Raw genomic sequence first — 23,205 nt, 5'->3', positions numbered from 1 at the left:
AATTATTATTATAACAATAATAATATAAAGCAATCTAATGATTAGAGAAACTTATCTTTTAAATTTCAATGCCCGGTTGGGATTCACCACTTATATTGTAATTCTTTGGAATCGACAGCCATAGCCTTTGCGGCATCACACCTGGCAACAACAATTCAAGTTGCAGAGCTTCGGTAACAACAGTTCACGGCATCTCGTCTCCAGAATTTCTTCCAAAAAAAAATAAAAATAATCCTCATGGCTATCGGAGAAGAGCTGATTATTGGAAAGAAGGTGATCTGCCAATCTGCCATGATAGGGAGGGAGATGTTCATTGGACGGTCTGGCTAGCCCCAATCTTGCCGGCGGGAATGGGAGCGCCGCCGACGTCCACTCGCCCGTACTTGAGTAGGACGGAGCTATTGCCGTATAATTGAAGCCAACACCGTTGGGGTTCTAGAAGGAGACGTCGGCGTCGAGGGTGAGATTGAGGCGGACAGCGAGTCGGAACATGTCGAAGGAGAGATCGGAATCGACGGTGGTACAGGCCTTCTGGCTTTGAAAATAGTGAAAGCCAGTATAATGAGGATAATCCTCATTATACCCGAAAGGCAGCAGAGGAACTGGCCACTGCATTCATTGTTTCTTCGGCCTCTGCTTCGATCTCATTCAAGAACAAAGGGAAACCCAATCTCAAGCGGTTATTATAGTGTCAGAAACTCCACATTTCAAGCTTCCAAATCAATGAAAGAATCATGTATAAATGGAATCATGAAAAAAGATGACCAATATAAAGATGAATATCACAAAGATGAATAATATATTTCGTTGTGAGATATGAATGGAGAACAAATTAAACTTGAGTGTTTAATCAAGGGATAGATAAAAGAGAGAGCATGCTTAAGCTTATACAGCCGCTCTCAACAAGAGCACCATTGATGGAATTAATTAACCCGGGGGTCCGTGTTAATTAATCCAATTAATGAATAAACATCTCCATGGAGAAAATATAGATGAATATTATGAAGTGATGATTGCGGGGAATCAATAAATAAATAGACAGACACAAAGATATTTAACGTGGAAACCAATACGGTGAAAACCACGAGCCTTTTTGGGCTAAGCCAAGCCGAAATCCACTAAGTAGTTGTAGGTGTAGTATATATACATAAGGTGGCCATGGCCATGGAGTATAAGGAAGAATCCATAATATATATGTAGAAGAAAAGGTTTTATATCTGAGATTTCTCCCCCTTTTGTTTGCATCCCAGAATCTTTATATAATGTCATCAGTTGTAACTTCCAGTAGCCTTCCCTATTTTCTTGCCATGATGACCTCTTCTCTTTGACTAATTAATATCATTATTATTATACATAATAACAATAATAATAATAATAATAATAATAATAATAATAATAATAATATGGCAGGCATATTATATTATTCCATCACGAATCATCAAAAGAGTACAAGAATTAACCAGACGATTTTCTCAAATCTCCCTAGTCTTCTTCTTGCTTCCCAAGACAACTTGTGGCTCTTGATTTCTCTCCTTCTTATCTCCAAAAACCTCTGAATTCTAAACTATGAATTGTAAATTATCTATTCTAATTATTTACTCTATTCTAAACTACTTGTCTTCTTAAGGTTAAGGAAAATGGAATTTTATAATAGGTACAAAGTTGAGGCGAGGTTGAAATTTTCTTATTTTATTATTTAGAAATTTTTGTCTTTGACTTTGAAAATTATTTGCCTAACTTTTAATTTGGAAATTATGCAATCCACTTTGATTTGCTTGGAATCAGTGCCTGCCCTCATGGAATTTGGGAATTGATTTCTAATGCAAAACAGCGCTGCTTCCTTTTGAATTAATTGCTGCGTCATTTGCTTGACGCGTCGAGACCAGGACCAGAAAACTTTCTGAAAATTTTGGACGCGTCAAATGTACTATGTGTCTTTCGGTCTACTTTTGACTCTAATTTTATCTTAAGATTTTTTTTGCTCATAACTTTGACTTACAATGGTTTAAAAATATTAGCAAATACCGTAAAACATTCAAAATAAGTGTAAAATCATATCCTAATGAGAATAGCAAGGAAAACATTTATTAAATAAGCAAAATTAAAGAACTTAAGGGGGTGTATTCAATCATGACTTTCATAGAGTTTTAAAGACTTTTATGAACTTTAAAAGTTTGGGGGTATTCAATTTAAACTTTTAGGGGGGTGTATTCAATCATGACTTTTGTAGAGTTTTAAAGACTTTTAAAATGATAGATTTTAATAAACTTTGATTGACTTTCATAGAATCGTTCAAAACTTTTTAAAACTTTATAAGACTCTATAAAAGTCTATATAAAAAATATTCATAGACTTTTATCAACTTTTTATTTTAAAAAGTCTACAAAAGTCATTGAAATTCTAAATTGAATACATCCTTACAAACTTTCAAATAATAAAAATCAAAATATATAAGTATTTATATGAATATTATGAAACATATACTAAAATTTGACGATGAAAAATTTACTTTGTTCATGTATTTAAGGAGAATTAGAGAAAGTTAGGGATAAAAAATTCATAGAAAAAAAAAACCAATATAAACAAGTAATAATGAAGTAAAAATAATATTATTTCGAATTTTTAGATGAAGATTCTAAAGTTTATGAGAGAGAAAATTTGGTAGAGTTTACGTATGAGGAAAATATAGGATAATGAAGAAAAAAAAAATTTTATTGAATTTAGATAGGTTTATAGAGTTTAAATAGGGAGAAAAAATAAAGTTTAAATAGAGAGAGAAAACATTCAAAGTTGTTAGAAAGAAAATTTGAAATCTTGGGGTTGATGGTTGGATTTCAACTATTTATATTTGAGAAGGAAAAGTCTACACAAGTCTACAAAAGTCTTAAAATTAAAAAGTCTACAAAAGTTCATAACTTTTTGAATACCACATGACTTTTAAAAACTCTTTAAAAGTCTTAATCGAATACCACCCGACTTTTAAAGACTCTTTAACAATCTTGATTGAATACCGCCTGACTTTTAAAGACTCCCTAAAAGTTTGAATTGAATACCTCCAAACTTTTAAAGTTCATAAAAGTCTTTAAAACTCTATGAAAGTCATGATTGAGTACACCCTCCTTAGAGAGTCTTTAAAAGTTAGGCGGTATTCAATCAAGATTTTTAAAGAGTCTTTAAAAGTCGTGTGGTATTCGATTAAGACTTTTAGAGAGTCTTTAAAAGTCACGTGGTATTCAAAAAGTTATGAACTTTTGTAGACTTTTTAATTTTAAGACTTTTGTAAACTTTTTCTTCTCAAATATAAATAGTTGAAATCCAACCATCAACCCCCCGATTTCAAAACTTTGTTTCTAACAACTTTGAATGTTTTCTCTCTCTATTTAAACTTTATTTTTTCTCCCAATTTAAACTTTATAAACCTATTTAAATTTAATAAAATTATTTTTTTCTTCATTATCCTATATATATTTTCCTCATACCTAAACTCTACCAATTTTTTCTCTCTCTCCTAAACATTACAATCTTCCTCTAAAAATTCGAAATAATATTATTTTTACTTCATTATTGCTTGTTTATATTGATTTTTATTTTTTCTATGATTTTTTTTTATTTTTTTTACTAAATTTTTATCCCTAACTTTCTCTAATTCTCCCTAAATACATGAACAAAGCAAATTTTTCATTATCAAATTTTAGTATATGTTTCATAATATTCATATAAATACTTATATATTTTGATTTTTATTCTTTTTATGTTTATAGTCGTAATATATATTTTTCCTTTTTTAAACAACAAGTTACTACGAATAGCGAACTACTGTTCGCAACAACAATTTGGGGTTGCAAACAGTAACACCTTGTTGTTATTCGCAGTCTCAAATTGCTATTGCAAATAATAGTTCTTTGCGTGATGCTTAGCAAAGTATATATATATATATATATATATATATATATATATATATATATATATATATATATATATTAGATTGTTTTTATTTAATTTTTTTGGTTTATTAATAATATATATAAGTAATTAGCATATACGTCTCAACATACTATGGATAAACATAATAATGTTGAGAATATTGATATGAGTGAAGAACTACGTAATAAGAAAATTTTATGATATATTATAAATGTTTTGTAAGAAAATTATAAATGATAAGAATCAAAATCAATGAAAGTTTGTAAGTATGTATTCAATTTAGAATTTTAATGACTTTTGTAGACTTTTTAAAATAAAAAATTGATAAAAGTCTATGAATGTTTTTATACAGACTTTTATAGAGTCTTATAAAGTTTTAAAAAGTTTTGAGACTCTATAAAAGTCAATCAAAGTTTGTTAAAATCTATCATTTTAAAAGTCTTTAAAATTCTACAAAAGTCATGATTGAATACACCCTCTTTAGTTACTGAGATGATTCAAAATAACTATAAAAACAAACACAGATGTGATAACATCAATTAGCTTAAATAATTGTTTCATATATGATGTTAGTAAATTATGTTCAAAATTATGAAGTCTAACATTAGTCATGTAGTCAATCACAACAACTAAATTAGGTGAAAATTTTAAAGCTAAATTGGTTATAACAAAAAATAATTTTCCAACTATATATAACTACTAGTTGCCCTACATGTCCATAATTTGTACATTGAAACAAATAAAAGGTGATGATGATACATTCCTCTTTTAAATTTATTAGATTACTTTTAAATTTGACATTTTTTGAATAACTTTTTTTTTTGTATGTGATTATTAAATGATTTTTTTGTTGAATTGATTAATGAATAGTAATTAAAGAATATAAAGATTTTTTTTTTGAAATAAGAATATAAAGAATTTCACTGTTAATTACTTAGACAAAGTAATACGGAGTATATTTAAGCAAATGTGTGGATTCCTATTCAATTTCCATAGACAGGGTACAATAATTTTCAAAACGTTGGTCCACTACTAGACTACTTTTCAATTACTCGTTATTATGTCGGTGCACTGGACACAGCTGGCTTCAATTATTTGCTCAAATTGCATTCAAAATTATGAAGTAAAATAAAAGATATAGGCATGTTTGGTAAATGAGTGATAGCTGATAGCTATTAATTGTTAGTTGATTGGGCTAATTAAAAGGTATAACTAGTTGATAACATTAGTTGATGGTAAAAAGGTGTTTAGTAAATTAATTATTAGTTGATAACTGTTTGTTATAATTTCTTTTTTCAAAAAGCTAATTGAAAAAATTGCTTTGAACAGCTTTTTGACTTTTAGTACTACGTATTTTGGAGTTACAAAAAGCTAATTAACTAAACAATTATATTGATTTTTTAACCAAGTTCAACAATTAATAGTTGCCAAATAAGTTAAAATTGGCTGATAAACTAACTATTTTACCAAATAGGGCCATAATTATATTGAATGGGTCAAATTACCTATGAAGTCTCTGTATTATAGTATTTTTTTCAATTTAATCATTGTACTTTTATTCTGTTCAATTTAGTCCATCTACTTTAAAAAGTGGCAAAATTAAGGACAATTGTTCAAATCTCATTAGGAACATTGTTGTAATTATTTATTTCGACATACTAATTTAATATATTGGTGGAAAAAATAATTAATTTTAAATATTTATAAAGTAATATACGAGTAGGATTATAAATATCGTCAGTACCACGTAACCTAAGTTAACGGTAATATTAACACCGTTAATTATTATCTTTAATTACATAACTTTTGAAAGTACAAAGACTAAATTGAACAAAATAAAGGTATAATAACTAAAATGAACAAAACGTGGGACTTTGTAAGTACTTTAACCTATTCAATGATATTGTAAGAAGTAAGAAGTAAAAAATTGAATCATATTGTAAATATATAAGATATAATTATCAAAATTAAAGATCATTTAAATTTTAATTATACTGTGTTATGATGATTTATACGCAGCAACTCAAAAAAATTTCTGACCATTGAATTTCTCATTTTCTTCTTCTCCTTCTTCAGAAACCAAAAAAAAAAAAAAAAAAAGAAAAAGTTCCTTAACTCCTTCCATTGAATTTCTCTTCTTCTTCTTAAAAAACCCTCTCTCTCTCTCTGCATCTAGGCTTCTGGGTTTGTTTATTGCCGATAAGCTACTGCTAAGTGAATTCCAGTTTTTAAACACAAATTATAGCTGCTCCGATCCGCTGCAGGTATGTATGCATCTATTCTCTTGACTAAATAGATGAATTTTTTATATTTCCTTTGCAGCAAATATTTGTTCGATTTGAAGCATTAAATTTCCTCTGCATCTATTCTCTTCACTCACACCTATGTTATATAAATAATTTCAAATTTGAAATATATATTCAAAAGTTTATAACTTATTATTTTTTAATTGTATTTAATTAAAAAAGAGTTAATTCTATAGTTAATCATAATAATTCAATATTTTTAATTATAACTTGCAAATTTCATCCTCTTTAACTATTTTACTAAACTAAGACAGCTTTTTCTGACTCATGAAGGTAGATCAACCTCTTTTCATCTGTAGTGGCTAAATCAACTATTTAAGTTAATTCGATCTCTCTAGTTCGATCTTTCTTCTTCTTTCCAATTTTATTTGGTAAAATACTTTTTTTTTTCTTTTTAGTTTTAGTTAATTCTTACATCATTTATATTTACTTTTTCATATTTCTTCTAAGTATTCCGGACTCATAAAGGTGTGCATATATAATTGTTATTTTTTTTTTTGGAAGAAGCATATATAATTGTTATATTCTTCATAATTCTAGCTGATGAATAGTTGTCTTGCAACAAATATTTTTAGGCAAAAACTTGTATAGTGAAACGAGTCGGATCTTTGATTAATGAGGTTAAAGATTTGACCCATTAATAAAAGATTCGACCTGTCTCACGGATTGAGATTTAAGACTCGTGTCACGGTCTTACACAAGTGTTATTCATATTTTTATTTTTTATTTTTTACGAATGAAATTGTAATTGACGGTTTAGACGTTTAGTGAAATTTAAATATTTATTTCTTTTGTCAAATATTTCCAATGAAAATTCTCTCGATCAGAAAGTGACGTTGCAATTGTTATACGGTGGACCATGATCGTCGAAAGATATTATAGTAGAATTAAAATACGGAGTAATACTTTAGTGTTATATTATAATGAAACTAGTGTGTATGAAAAATTAAACTAAAAAAGAGAGTACATTATTATCAAATGAAATTGTAATATAATTAAAATGATACTTTATTTAGTATTGTTATAATGGAATTAGTGTGCGTGAAAAATGAAACTAAAATCCAGAGGCTTACAATAACATATATTGTCAAATAACTTTAAGTGCAATTAAAATAATATTTCAACATAACTATAATTTAAAAAGTGTGTAGAAAATAAAATAAAAAATAGAGTTCAAGCAATAATATATATTATCTTTTTTTTTTTGAGGAAATAATATATATTATCAAATGAAAATATAGTACAATTAAAATGATACTTTAGTATTGCTATAATAAAATTTAAAAATATAATAATATTGTCAAATAAAATGAAATATAATTAAAATAATACATATTTTATGGTTCATGCTGTTAGAACATGGTCCATACTAAAATTTGTGGTGCCGTTGGCCCGTTAGGTCGTAAAGATTTGACCAACAAATTTAAACTTTTAACTTATATATGCACCAACCAAGACAATAGCTATAAGTAATATCTCAGCATTCAACTTTTAATTTAGCTGTGGCCTGGGGGGGGGGGGGGGGGGGGGGGGTGTCAACTTTTAATTCTTCCAATTTCTCTTGTGAGTTTGAGTCTTAATTTATTTAACTTCAAAACAGAAATTGGAATCATAAATCACCGCTTTGCTTCTTCCTTGCTACAATATAATAGAAAGATCAGAGCTTCAAACTTCAAACCACAAGGCTGTTGCTGAAGGTATGCAAATTCTAAATACTTTTTTATATTTCACACTTTACATAGTTTAGTTTTAATACAAAATTCTTTAAAAAAGTGGTATGTTTATTAACAGAGAACTGTTTTCTGTTTTCTAATTTTTCAGTTTTCATTCTCTGTTTTCTATTTAGAAAACTTGTTTACTTACACTTATTTTTTAAAAATTTTTATTTTTAGATTAACGTTATAAGATTAACAAAAGTTTAATTTCGAGTGATTTTTAGATATTATATTTAAAATATTTTTACATATGTTTGGTTTAAATGAAATAAATTTAATTTTTTTTTTTACATTTAAGTCTAATATATGTAAGATTTTTAGATTTGATAACTTAACAAAAATTTATATCTGTATATAACATAATAACTAAAAAAATATATCCGAACCAATAACCTACTAAGTTCACCTAAAATTTAGTTTAGATAATATTAATATTTTTTGAGCTAATATTTAAAATATTGTTTGGATATATTCATTTGAATGACATGTATATGAATACTAGTTTTTTACGCGCATTGCGCGATTGGGATAATGCCCAATGTTTTTTTTTTAAAAATAAGTACTTTAAAGTATATCAAGACAAGATTGTATTGGAATTGTTCATGCATAGATAACTGAATGTTTAATTTGCGTATTTAAATATGTAATTCAAAGTTTACAAATGCAAGATAATATAGTCAATATTTTGATTATAATTGTCAATAAAATAATTATATATGTATGGTTGAAACCAAATACGGGACATAAGGGAGAGAAAATAAAAATTAGGGCATAAAATATTAAATATATACTAATATTGAAGAGCTAACAGTTGATTGCCAAACAAGGATATTGCGAAGTAGTTTTCCACTTTAATTTGTTGTGTGATTTGAATACTCTTTTTGTCAATAAATCCGCCAAGTAGTACAGTTAATATGATTGACTTAATTATATATTTTTAATTTTTTAAAAACAATTATTATTATTATTATTATTATTATTACTATTATTATTATTATTATTATTATTATTATTATTATTATTATTATTATTATTATTATTATTATTATTATTATTATTATTATTATTATTATTATTATTATTATTATTATTATTATTATTATTATTATTATTATTATTATTATTATTATTATTATTATTATTATTATTATTATTATTATTATTATTATTATTATTATTATTATTATTATTATTATTATTATTATTATTATTATTATTATTATTATTATTATTATTATTATTATTATTATTATTATTATTATTATTATTATTATTATTATTATTATTATTATTATTATTATTATTATTATTATTATTATTATTATTATTATTATTATTATTATTATTATTATTACTATTACTATTACTATTACTATTACTATTACTATTACTATTATTATTATTATTATTATTATTATTATTATTATTATTATTATTATTATTATTATTATTATTATTATTATTATTATTATCATTATCATTATCATTATCATTATCATTATCATTATCATTATCATTATCATTATCATTATCATTATCATTATCATTATCATTATCATTATCATTATCATTATCATTATCATTATCATTATCATTATTATTATTATTATTATTATTATTATTATTATTATTATTATTATTATTATTATTATTATTATTATTATATTATTATTATTATTATTATTATTATTATTATTATTATTATTATTATTATTATTATTATTATTATTATTATTATTATTATTATTATTATTAATTATTATTATTATTATTATTATTATTATTATTATTATTATTATTATTATTATTATTATTATTATTATTATTATTATTATTATTATTATTATTATTATTATTATTATTATTATTATTATTATTATTATTATTATTATTATTATTATTATTATTATTATTATTATTATTATTATTATTATTATTATTATTATTATTATTATTATTATTATTATTATTATTATTATTATTATTATTATTATTATTATTATTATTATTATTATTATTATTATTATTATTATTATTATTTTATTATTATTATTATTATTATTATTATTATTATTATTATTATTATTATTATTATTATTATTATTATTATTATACCCTTTGGTCATTTTACATGTTAATCTAAACAGCTAATTTTTTCAAATATCTTTTTACCAATCGTTGATATAATTCGCTGGTCAAATTCACTAATATAATCCGCTAACTGGTGATTATCAAACAAGGACATTGCGGGGTAGTTCTCACTTCAATTTGTTGTGTGATTTGAATACTCTCTTTGTCAACAAATCTCTCGAAGTAGTTAATATGATTGACTTTATTAATTATATATATATTTTTAATTTTTTCATGATATTAATAAAATACTTGGTAAATAAATATATATCATTATTTTGTATTATAACTTTGATATTTAATTAAAAAATAGTGCACAAAAAAGATAATAGACAATGTAGTGAATATAATCAATTGATGAATTTGAATGTAATGAATTTTTACATTGGAGAAATATAAAGACAATATAACTAATAAAATTATTTCTCTTAATGAATTTATTGATAATGAATAAATTTTTTTTAATAAAGACATTGTAGAGACAATGTAGCGAATATAATCAATTGATGAATTTGAATGTAAAGAATTTTTATATTGGAGAAAAATAAAGACAATATAACTAATGAAATTATTTTCTCTTATTTAATTTATTGATAATGACTAATTTTTTTGAATAAAGACATTGTAGACACATAATTCTAAATTAAAGAAATGCATAAATAGAGTACTAATTATGCCAATTTTAATTACTAAATTATGCCAATTTTAATTACATTAATTTTGTTTTAGCTACTAAATTATTTTTTAATTTAATAAGAGTAAAATAGAGTACTAATTATGTCAATTTTAATTGGGATGGGGTTCGAACATAAGACCTTTCTTATTGAAATCAATGAGTAAGTTAACGGTGAACTAACAGAAATTAACGGAAAAAAATAATATTTAACGGAAAAGTTAACGGATAATCATATTCATTAAGGATAAATTAGGAAATCTTAAGGAAAAATTAAAATCTGATCAATTTGAGCCATTCATTTGATTAAAAAATTTGACCGCCATTTTTTCTACCCATTATAGGCCTAACTCTCTTGGGCTCTTATTAGTATAGTAGATAGTAGATATAACTTTTACTTTGAATTCCAATATATGTGAGATGTGAGATTTCAATATCCAATATCTGGACCGAACTTGTATTGCTATGTAACATAATTAAAAATATTCGAACTAATAATCTATTGAGTTCAATCAAAATCTAAAAGATTATATAGAGTTTAATTTTTAATTTTGATAATGTAAATAATGTCTAACTTTAAAGTGTAAGTAAATAAGTTATGTTTAAATAAGTAAAGTAAGTAGAAAAGATAGAAGATAGCGATAAGTAAAATAAGATGATAATGAATGTAATCATAGTAATGTGGTTATAGTGACATATAATTAAATAGATGATAGATTATTATGTTTTCCATTTAGAAAATAGTTTTTAAGAGTGTTCCCGTTTTTCAGAAATATCCAGAAATTATTTTCAGTTTTTAAAATGGAAAAATGTGCTAGTAAACATGTTTTCTGTTTTCTATTTTCTAGTTTCTAGAAATTTCCAGTTAGTAAACAGACCCTAAATTTTAAGTGAGAATTTAATTTACTCCATATGATTTATTCAACCTCTTTTATTTGCCACATAATTAGGGTTGTTAACGAACCGAACATAAACGTGTTGTTTGTGTTCGTTTGTTAAGGAATTTGGAGTGTTCGTGTTCGTGTTCGTTTGTTAAGGTTTTTGAAAATCCTGTTCGTGTTGGTTTGCTAAGCGTTAGTTAGTGTTTGTTAACGTTCGTGAACGTGTTTGTTAACGTTCGTGAACACGTTCGCAAACGTGTTCGTTAACACGTTCACAAACATGTTCATTAACAAGCACGTTCACGAACATATTTATTTACGTTCATGAACACTTAATAGACAAAAACATGTACATGTTCATGATCACAATTCGTTCGTGAACAATAAATAATCTACGTTCACGAACAATAATCAAACAAACAACACAACTACATAACTAATATAATATATATGTTTGTGAACATGTTCGCGAACATTATTAAACGAACACAAACGAGATTGTTCACGAACATTATTAACGAACATAAACGAGCTTATTCACGAACATTAATAAACGAACACAAACGAGCTTGTTCACGATCTCTTAGCAAACGAGCTTACAACTGTTCAAGCTCTGTTCGTTTATTAACTGAGCTCTAAATTTTGTTTGTTAATGTTCATTTACCTTAACAAATGAACATAAACGAACGCTTACTGAACACGAACACGAGTAGTTTGCCAAATGTAAGTATTTTCCCTGTATACAATATATTATAATATATAATATATTGTATTATTGGGTGGTTGTGGTGCAAGTAGGAAGATTAAGTCAGTTAGTGGCTTAATCTGTTAGGCAACCCAGGATATTCAGTTTAAGATTAACTGAATATCTGCCTACATTGATGGCATGTAGGCTTCTAAGCATAATGAGTCCTCCCACAGCTCCCGTGTTCAGGATACACACACTATCAGGTATTCGGGGGAGAAGTTGTAGACAAAACACTAACCTTTATTCTGCAGGTTTACCATCTCGTGGCAATACCAACAACTATGGCTAGGGATACTTGGGCGGTCCTAGAGCTTCCGCTGTAACGAGGCAGGTTACTAGTTTACTACAGTTTATGTTAGCCTTAATACCATGGCCGAAACTTCCAGTTTCGACCTGCACGAACATGTCCTGTTTTGTGACCGTTGGGTGTTCAATTTTGTTGTTAAGGAATTAATTCTTTGAGTTAATTTTAATTTTTAATTGAAACCCATGTTCATGGCTGCTGTTACAGGAAGGTGGAGGGGTGCCTTTAAGTGCTTAATTAAAAGTTATTTAAATCCTCCACCCCTATATAAGAGAAGGTAGAGGCAGCAGAATTTTTACACACAGAATTACATAACACGAAAGTATTTCCAGCCTCAAAACTCTTTGCTTCTACTCTTTCTTTAGCCATACTGTGTTCATAGCCTTGTCTTGCTTGTCGGATTCTTTGTTTGAATGCTCAAACATTGAATCATAGCAAGTTTTATCCTGGGAAGCCTAGGCCACAATGCTCCTAGCATCTTTGGGAGGTGGCAAATAAGGTTTTAAGGAAAGAGTGATCGCTTGAATCTTGCAAAAACCCAACACCAAACACTAGCCAAATTTCTCCATCTTTCCTTCCCTTATATTTCCAGAAAAATAATAATCTTATTTTATTGATTATTATTTGTTTTTCTACCAAGGATCCAACAGTCTTAAAACCTTACTCCTTGTTTTTCCGTTGGTGGTCTTCTCCGAATTTCATTGAAGAAAATGGAGCATCCCGTACTGCCAATCGATGGGGAGGATAATGTTGTTGCGGACAACAATGGAGGAAACGGTAACAATGTTGCTAATTCCCAAGCTACACCAGTGAACGTTGGTTCACAAGATGGTGGGAGCACTGAGGGATATATTCCCATGTCTCGAGTACCTTCGGTACCGAGTGGTTCGGCTGAAAAGCCGGAGAAGTTCACCGGTGTTGGGTCGAACTTCAAGAGGTGGCAACAAAAGATGTTGTTCTACCTAACAACTCTCGGCTTGGCAAGGTTCTTCTCTGAGAGTGTTCATGCGTTGAAGGAACAAGATGCACAATCCGTGATGACAGTTGGCTATTGGAAGGATTCGGACTTCCTTTGCCGAAACTACATCCTGAACGGATTGTGTGACACGCTATATGATGTATATCGAAAGATTAACACATGAAAAGCGTTGTGGGAAGCTTTGGATCATAAATACCGAAGTGAGGATGCCGGCTCAAAGAAATTTATGGTTGGCCGATTCCTCTACTTCAAAATGGTTGATTCAGAGGTCGTGCTAAGTCAGGTAGAAGATTTGCAATTAATCTTCAATGAGATCCGTGACGAGGGCATGGTGCTAAGTGAAGCCTTCCAAGTGGGATCTGTGATCCACTTATTGCCTCCAGGTTGGAAGGACTTCAAGAACTACCTTAAGCATAAGCGAAAGGAAATGAATCTGGAGGACCTGATCCAGCGACTCAGGATTGAGGAAGGGAACAAGACGAATGATAGGAAAGTTCCTATCATTGTTGGCGCTAAGGAAAACGTTGTGGAGCATGGTAAAAGCTCCAAGAGGAACAAGAAGGACAAGTGAAAGCTAGGTCCGAAAGGTGGCGTTACCAAGAACAAGTTTCCTGGTGAATGCTACAATTGTGGCAAGCCTGGCCACAGAGCATCTGAATGCAAGGCTCCAAGGAAGAAGAACAAGAGTTCTGAAGCCAATGTTGTTGGAGATAGCAGTCAGAAGGAGGTCGAGATTAGCCTTTCGGCTATGGTGACTGAGGTGAACCTCGTAGGCTCAAACTCTCGTGAGTGGTTCATTGATACCGGTGCAACCAGACACTTGTGTTGCAACCAAGAGATTTTCAACACCTTTGAGACCGTTGAGGGTGAAAAGGTGTGGATGGAAAACTCTGCTCAGTCTGCTGTGGAAGGCATGGGCAAGGTGGTTCTGAAGATGACTTCCGGGAAGGAACTGACGTTGAACAACGTGTTGTATGTTCCTGAGCTGAGGAAGAATCTTGTGTCTGGCTCTCTGTTGAACAAGCATGGCTTTCGCATGGTGTTCGAGTCAGACAAAGTAGTTTTGTCCAAATTAGGGATGTTTGTTAGTAAAGGATATGTAACTGACGGGCTTTTTAAGCTCAGTGTAATTCCTGTTATCAATAAAAGCAAAGTTAATTCTGTTTACTTGCTTGAGTCTTCCAATTTGTGGCATGGTAGGCTAGCCGGCTAGGTCATGTTAATTTTAATTCTATGCGTAGATTAATTAGCATGGACCATATTCCTAACTTTAAAATTGACACAAATAACAAGTGTCAAATTTGTGTTGAGGCAAAACTAACGAAAGTTTCTTTCAAATCGGTTGAAAGGGAAGTTGAACCACTAGAATTAATCCATAGTGATTTGTGCGATTTTAGATCGATACAAATGAGAGGTGGTAATAAGTATTTTATCACATTTATCGACGATAGCACTCGATACTGCTATGTGTATTTGCTTAAGAGCAAAGATGAAGTCGTTGATAAATTCGTTCTTTATAAGAATGAAGTGGAAAACCAACTTAATCGGAGAATTAAGAAGGTTAGAAGCGATAGAGGTGGTGAGTACGAAGCACGTATTGGTGACTTCTGTGCGAGTATAGGTATAATACACGAGCGTACTGCACCTTACTCACCTCAATCGAACGGTGTTGACGAATGAAAGAATCGTACATTGAAAGATATGATGAATGCGATGCTTATAAGTTCGGGCCTACCTCAAGATGCGTGGGGTGAGGCGATTTTGACAAGTAATTACCTTTTGAATAAGGTACCCCCGCAAGAAGCTCGATAAAACTCCTTATGAGCTGTGGAACGGTAGGAAACCTTCTTACTAGTACCTGAAAGTGTGGGGGTGTCTTGCCAAAGTTTTGGTGCCAACACCTAAGAAAATAAAGATAGGTCCTAAGACAGCGAACTGTATCTTTATTGGCTATGCACATAATAGTACTGCTTATCGGATCTTAGTACATGAGTCCCATAATCTGGACGTACATGAGAACACGATAATAGAATCAAGGAATGCATATTTTTTTGAAAATATATTTCCTTGTAGGTCCAACAAGGGACCAAGTACGTCAAAACGAACGTTTGACGAAACTATAGATAATGATAGTGGGGAATCTGAGAAAGAACCCGAGCTCGAGCCGAGACGCAGTAAGCGGGCGAGAGTTGGAAAATTATTCGGTCCTGATTTTCTAACTTACCTGTTAGAGTACGATTAGGGTACTCTAACTTGTTTATTAGAAAACGAACCTGATTTTCTATCTTGTTTGATTGAAAATGAGCCCCGAACGTATGTAGAAGTCGTGACTTCTACGGAAAGATCAATGTGGAAAGAGGCTATAAAAAGTGAAGTTGATTCTATTCTACAGAATCACACTTGGGAACTGGTTGATCTGCCTCCGCGTAGTAAACCCTTAGGATCCAAGTGGGTCTTTAAAAGGAAGATGAAACCGGACGGTTCCATCGAGAAGTATAAGGCTAGGCTTGTAATCAAGGGTTACAGGCAATGCGAGGGCCTTGATTACTTCGACACGTATTCTCCCGTGACGAGAATAAACTCCATTAGGATGATACTTGCCATAGCCGCGTTGCGGAACTTGGAAGTTCATCAAATGGATGTGAAAACCGCTTTCCTAAACAGCGAATTAGATGAGAAAATCTATATGGAACAACCCGAAGGGTTCGTGGTTCCGGGCCAAGAAAGGAAAGTGTGTAAGTTGGTTAAATCGCTCTATGGTTTAAAACAAGCGCCTAAGCAAACTGTGATAGCTAGATCCACGATGGAATCTGAGCTGATAGCCTTGGACAAAGGTTGTGAAGAGGCTGAATGGCTACGCCATTTTATAGAGGATATTCCTAATTGGGAAAGACCGGTACCTCCAATATGTGTGCATTGCGATAGTCAAGCCACAGTTGGGAGAGTACATAGTCATATGTATAATGGTAAGTCTAGACACGTGCGTCGTAGACATAATACCATTAGACAACTGCTCACAACTGGTGTTGTCTCGATTGACTACGTAAAGTCAAAAGACAATATAACAGATCCGCTGACCAAAGGGTTAGGCAAAGAAGTTGTGGAGAAGTTGACACAAGGAATGGGTCTAATGCCCTTGGACTAAAAAGTTCTATAGTGGATACCAACCTAGCTAGCACCTAGGTTCAATGGGACAACTAAATTATGGAATGGAGCGCGTCATTGTGGGGGTCTCGGACTCCCTACCACTCGTTAAAACAGTGACTACCGCAAGAGGCTAGCATGTTAATGCTTTAATGATTTTTGAGTATGCGGGATACTCGAGAAAGAATCACCAACTAGAAACAAAATCGGAAGGCTTGATTCAAGCCCGGGCACGAATGTCGTCCAAAAATTGGCCACGAATCAGTCCTGTTTTGTGACCGTTGGGTGTTCAATTCTGCTGTTACGGAATTAATTCTTTGAGTTAATTCCAATTTTTAATTTTTAGTTGAAACCCATTTTTAATTTTTAATTGAAACCCATGTTCATGGCTGCTGTTACAGGAAGGTGGAGGGGTGCCCTTAAGTGCCTAATTAAAAGCTATTTAAATCCTCCACCCCTATATAAGATAAGGTAGAGGCAGCAGAATTTTTACACACAGAATTACATAACACGAAAGTATTTCCAGTCTCAAAACTCTCTGCTTCTACTCTTTCTTTAGTCATACTGTGTTCATAGCCTTGTCTTGCTCGCCGGATTCTTTGTTTGAATGCTCAAACATTGAATTATAGCAAGTTTTATCCTGGGAAGCGTAGGCCACAATGCTCCTAGCATCTTTGGGAGGTGGCAAATAAGGTTTTAAGGAAAGAATGATCGCTTGACTCTTGCAAAAACCCAACACCAAACACTAGCCAAATTTCTCCATATTTCCTTCCCTTATATTTCCAGAAAAATAATAATCTTATTTTATTTGATTATTATTTGTTTTTCTACCAACTGATCCAACATTGGCTTGGTGTATTTTTTGTTTGTCAAGCACTTTGTACTGAGATGGAACCTCTGTAATTCTTTTTGAGGGAAGGTTACAGGATCGAACTCTGGTGGTGGACATTGACCCTTTGGGTTGCAACAGATAAAGAAAGTAGACAGTAGAATAGAATGATTTTTAAACCCGTTTTTGACATTCATCTCATTAGTCTTCATACATGAGATGATCTCGCAAGAGACATATTCTTATTTTTAATTGTATTTGGTAAATTTATTTTTCAGGTAATTTTTAAAATATTTTGAACTCATCAAGGTATGTAGATTATTTTATTATATTATGACTAGTATATTTTTTTCTAATTCTAATTCAATAATGAACTTGGGATAAATTAAATTAAAAGTTCTATTACATGTACTCTCAAATTGTATTTCTTTACTTTTACTCCATGATGAGACAAACAAGGATAAAATATTTTCATAAAATGTCTACATCAAAAATTTGTAAGGAGTAGAAGTTGGGAGTAAGAAGTGGGACTCTATGTAATATTTTCCTTCAATACATGGGTGGATCTAGTGTGGGGTAATTGTCCTCCCTCCCGGCCTCCACCCCACTCCTTATAAATAAGTACTATAGAAAAAATTATAAAAAGGAAAAAAGTTAGCTTAAATGATTAAGTATGTATATAACCCTGGCCTATAGTATAGGTCAAGAGGTTGTTCTTGGAAACCTTTTTTCTCCAAAAAAGTAAATGGTAACTATAAGGGAATGTTTGGTTCATGGAAAATGTTTTCCTTAAATTTGAGGAAAACAAGATTTTCCTTTTTTTGGTTCATGAAAAACATTTTTCATTGGAAAACATTTTCCTTAAAAATGAGGAAAACATTTTCCATGGAAAACAAGTAGGACAATTATACCCTCATCAACTTTTCTTAATTACAATTATTATTGTTGTTGTTATTATTATGTAGGGATATAATTGTCTTTATATTCATTATTCTTTACAATTCCAAACTCAACCAAACAATGGAATCGATGTTTCCAGTAATTTATTTTTCACTAACCAAACAATGTAATTAATCTTTCCGGTAATTTCTTTTTCATGGAATTTCAATTCCATTTCCCCTCAAATATTTTCCGCGAACCAAACGGGGCCTAATATATGCATATCAAAATACTCTGTTTTTTTTTTTTTAGCGTATATATTTTTGGAAGACAAGATGGGGCAAGTAATATCGGCAGCATTTCCAACAATAATTGAAACCATTAAGGGATGTGTGGGTTTGAATGAAAGTGTGGAAGATCTTGAAACACAAGTAAATCAACTTACTAACCAGTTGGCCGATTTGCAAACAAAGTTGACAAATTTGGAACAAGGAGGTAAAAGGATGAGGAAGCAAGAAGTTGTTGGTTGGATTGAGAAAGCAACAAAGCTGATAAATGACTTTCCAACTTTAAAAGAAAGAACAATACATGGGCAGTGGTGGGAAAAGTATTTGAGTATAGATGGTGTCAAAAAGATGGGAAAAGCAGTTGAAAATGCTAGGAATGAACTCAGAAATATTGGTGAACTTACAGTAGTTGATGTGGATGAAAGCACAATACCTTCACTAGTTGTCTCTCAGTTATCTGGAAAGACATCTAATGATAATTTAGAGAAATTATATGGATGGTTAAAGGATGATAAAGTCTCGAGCATTGGTATGTACGGGATGGGAGGTGTTGGGAAGACAGCATTGGTGAAACATATACATAACCGAATCCTCCAAAAAATGTCTGGTGTTAAAGTTTATTGGGTTACAGTTTCTCAAGATTTTAGCATAAAAAAGTTGCAAGATGACATTGCCAAAAAAATTGACGGGCTTGAATTTGTTGACGAGGATGAAGAGCAAAGAGCTGCTATTTTACACAAACACTTAGTGGGGAAGAAAACTGTGCTCATATTGGATGATATGTGGAAGTGCATTTGCTTGGAGAAATTGGGTAACCCTCTTGGGATTGAAGGGTGCAAGTTGATTATAACTTCTCGCTCACTAGAAGTGTGCTGCCAGATTGAGTGCCAAAAATTGTTCAAAGTCAATACTCTTAATGAAAATGAAGCTTGGGATTTGTTCAAAGAGAATTTATTACTTCATGGTCATACTGTGCTCACCGATGATATTGAAAAACATGCCAAAGAATTGGCCAAAAAGTGTGGGGGCTTACCATTGGCACTCAACGTTGTAGCTGCAAGCATGCGACGGGTGAATGATGATCACATCTGGAGGAATGCCATTAATAATTTCCAAAATGCTTCTCTTCAATTGGAAAACTTGGAAAACGATGTGTTTGAAATACTCAAATTTAGCTACGACAGATTGAATGATCAAAGGTTGAAAGAGTGTTTCCTTTATTGTTGTTTGTATCCTGAAGATCATGATATTGACAAGGATGAAGTAATAATGAAGTTGATTGCAGAAGGATTATGTGAAGATAAAGACGAGGGTCATTCCATATTGAATAAACTTGTAGACGTTTTCTTATTGGAAGGGGGGAAATGGTATGTTAGGATGCATGATTTAATGAGAGAAATGACTTTAAAGATCTCAAAGTTCATGGTTAAATCTGAGCTCACTGAAATTCCAGAGAAGAAAACATTGGATTGCTGAATTGGAGAGAGTTTCTTTTATGAGAAGTAAAATAAAAGAAATTCCAGATGGATTTTCTCCCAGATGCAATAGCCTTTCAACCTTGATTTTGAAAGATACCCTGCAGCTTCAAAGAATCCCCGAATCTTTCTTGTCATACATGACGACACTACTTCGAGTCCTTGATTTAAGTTATAACAGGCAGCTTAAGTGTCTTCCCAATTCAATATCAGATTTGGAGAATCTTTGTGGATTATTTCTTGGATATTGTGAAAGCATTAGTTGTTTGCCATCATTGGAGAAGCTGAGCGCATTGAGGGTGTTAGATATTAGGGGTTGTTCAAAGATTAGTTGTTTGGCAGCAATTAAGAAGCTGAGGGCATTGAGGGTGTTAAATATTAGAGGTTGTGAAGGAATTAGGGAATTGCCTCAAGACATGGAATGTTTAGTGAGTCTCCAATATCTATATACGATGCACACAAGCATATTGGAGATTCCAAAAGTCGTAATATCCAAACTAAGAAATCTTAGATGCCTCCAATTGGAGAAATGTGGGAGCTTGCAGAGTGACGAACTGAATTGATTGCCACGTCTTCAAGAATTTACAAACTACTATGATGAATTGCACAACTTCAACACATTGTTTAAAAAACTTGAGCAACTGGAATGCTACCACATATGTGTAGGCGGGAGGAATTACCAAAAGTTGGACAGTAAAAGCAGGACTGTGTATTTGAAGGGAATCAGTTTTAAAGGGGAAAGAAGTCAAGAAATTAAAGCTTTGCTTCCTGCAAACATTTGTCGTTTAGACATTTTCAGATGTGAATGGTTGAAGGGGGGCTGCATAGAAGACTATTTCCAATCAATGAGTAATCTGAGAGAACTAAGAGTAGATGATTGCAAGGAAGTAGAGTGGATTTTGAACAGCGAACAAATAATAGAAAATGCAAGCAACACTGGTGCCACCCCATTTAAGAGTCTTGAGGAAGTGGTTCTCTTTAAGCTGCCAAAATTAATAAGTGTGTGTAAGGGAGAAGATGTAATTCTTCCAGATTGCACCTTCTCATTCCTTAAAAATCTGCAAATCTATGATTGCGGAAGTATGAAGAAGTTGTTGCCACTGGCGTTATTCCAAAATCTCAAAAACCTTGAGACACTTCATGTGGCATCCTGCTCCCAACTAGAAGTGGTAATAGGAGGAGTTGGGGGGGATGAAGAAGAAGAAGAAGGTATAGAAGGTAGTAGTAATACCCACACCCCACTCTTCTCATCCTCAAATATAATATTATACCTCCCCAACCTTAAAACTTTAGTCCTACGCGACCTGCCAGAATTGAAAAGCATATGCAATGGCAGAGAAATGATTTCCCCTTCCATTAAAGTTATATACATTTCGGGTTGTACAAATGTAAAGAGGATGCCTACATTTTTTTCCATTAATGAGGTATCTGGACAACAATATAATACCTTCCTCCTTCCTTTCAAGTGATCTACTTAAATGAAAATGAGAAAGAATGGTGGGAATCGTTGGAGTGGCACAACCCAAATGCAAAAGACATCCTTCAATACATTTGTTATCGGTAATTTCTTATTTACCTCTAATCTATAAAATAATATTTCAAAAAATATTTTGTTCATTTGTCAAATTTAACATATTTAAAAATATATATTCAATCATTTCCCAAAATGATTTATATATTCAAAGGATTATTAATGGGAAAATTGTAATTTATGCCCCTCACAAATATGTCAATTATCAATCTCACTTCTGAATTATCAGTGGTGTAAATGTTGTCCCTCAATTTTCAAAATGTGAAATATATTGCCCCTCCCCTAATATGAAGATGGAGACAAATTGTTGTCGACGGAAGGAGAATAAGCGAAGAAAGAAAAATTGAGGAAAAAACTGTGGTCTTCGAACAAGAAAGACGACGGGTAACCACATTTACATCACTAATAATTCAGGGGAGGGGCAATATATGTCACGTTTTGAAAATTGAGGGGCAATATTTACACCACTAATAATTAAGGGGTAACATTGATAATTGATATATTTGTGAGGGGCATAAATTACAAATTTCCCATTATTAATTGTATTTTGTAAGAATATTTTATTCTTTTTGTGCATGTACGAAAATTCTCACATAATCAACTTTTGATGAATCTAATTTATTGTTGGGAATATAATTTGAATTCTAAATGTCTTACATGCTTAAGCTACTCAATTCCTTTCACTTGAGCCAATAACTTTTAGTATAGAGATCAAGATGATATATATTCATTGCAGGATATATTGGTAGGAGCCAAGTACATTGTGGTCTGATGGCAGTGTTACCATTTCGAAAGGTCTTTGGTTCGAGTCCCATTCATATGAAGAATGTTGGCAATATCATGCTGAGCAAATACTATGTGAATTTCCTTGTCTCAAGACCTTAAACCGGGTATGATATTAAAGATGTTGAAATTGCACCGTGAATTTTGAAATAAAAAAGTAATGTATTTTTACTTGTTTTTAAGTTAAGCACAAGTTACGTTCATTAATTAAACTTGGTTAAACAAATATAAATAATGAAGACAGAAAGCATAAACACAAAGAAATTGTTACGCAGTTCGGAGCTCCTTCTCCTACGTCTGCGGGGCACTCCACGTCTGCCCAATCCACTATAGATGTTCACCAAAAGGAGTATTACAAGAGGTAAATACAGATGGCCTCCAGCCTTTACTACTACCACTCTTTCAAACACCTATCAAGACTGACACACGTATGCCTGAACAATCTTCACAAGATGCTTCAGCAGTACCACGTATAGATCATGTATTACAGATTAAATATTCTTAACAATTAAATAACATAGCAGATTAAATCAGGAATCTTTGTAATAAAATGTGCACTCAAAATATTGATCTCAGAATTGGCAACTTTCTTCTTTGAGTGACTTCCTTTTATAGCA

At 31.0% G+C, this 23,205-nt stretch overlaps 1 pseudogene; it reads left to right on the top strand.

Moving 5' to 3' along the window:
• Positions 1-6,023: 6,023 nt before the first annotated feature.
• LOC109172324 lies at positions 6,024-22,674 on the top strand (annotated as a pseudogene).
• The last annotated feature ends 531 nt before the right edge of the window (positions 22,675-23,205 follow it).

Source organism: Ipomoea nil, unplaced genomic scaffold (genome assembly GCF_001879475.1).
Source record: "Ipomoea nil cultivar Tokyo-kokei standard unplaced genomic scaffold, Asagao_1.1 scaffold0415, whole genome shotgun sequence".
NCBI lineage: Eukaryota > Viridiplantae > Streptophyta > Magnoliopsida > Solanales > Convolvulaceae > Ipomoea > Ipomoea nil.
Note: the sequence above shows the minus strand (reverse complement) of the source record. Positions and strands in the feature narration are given on the sequence as shown.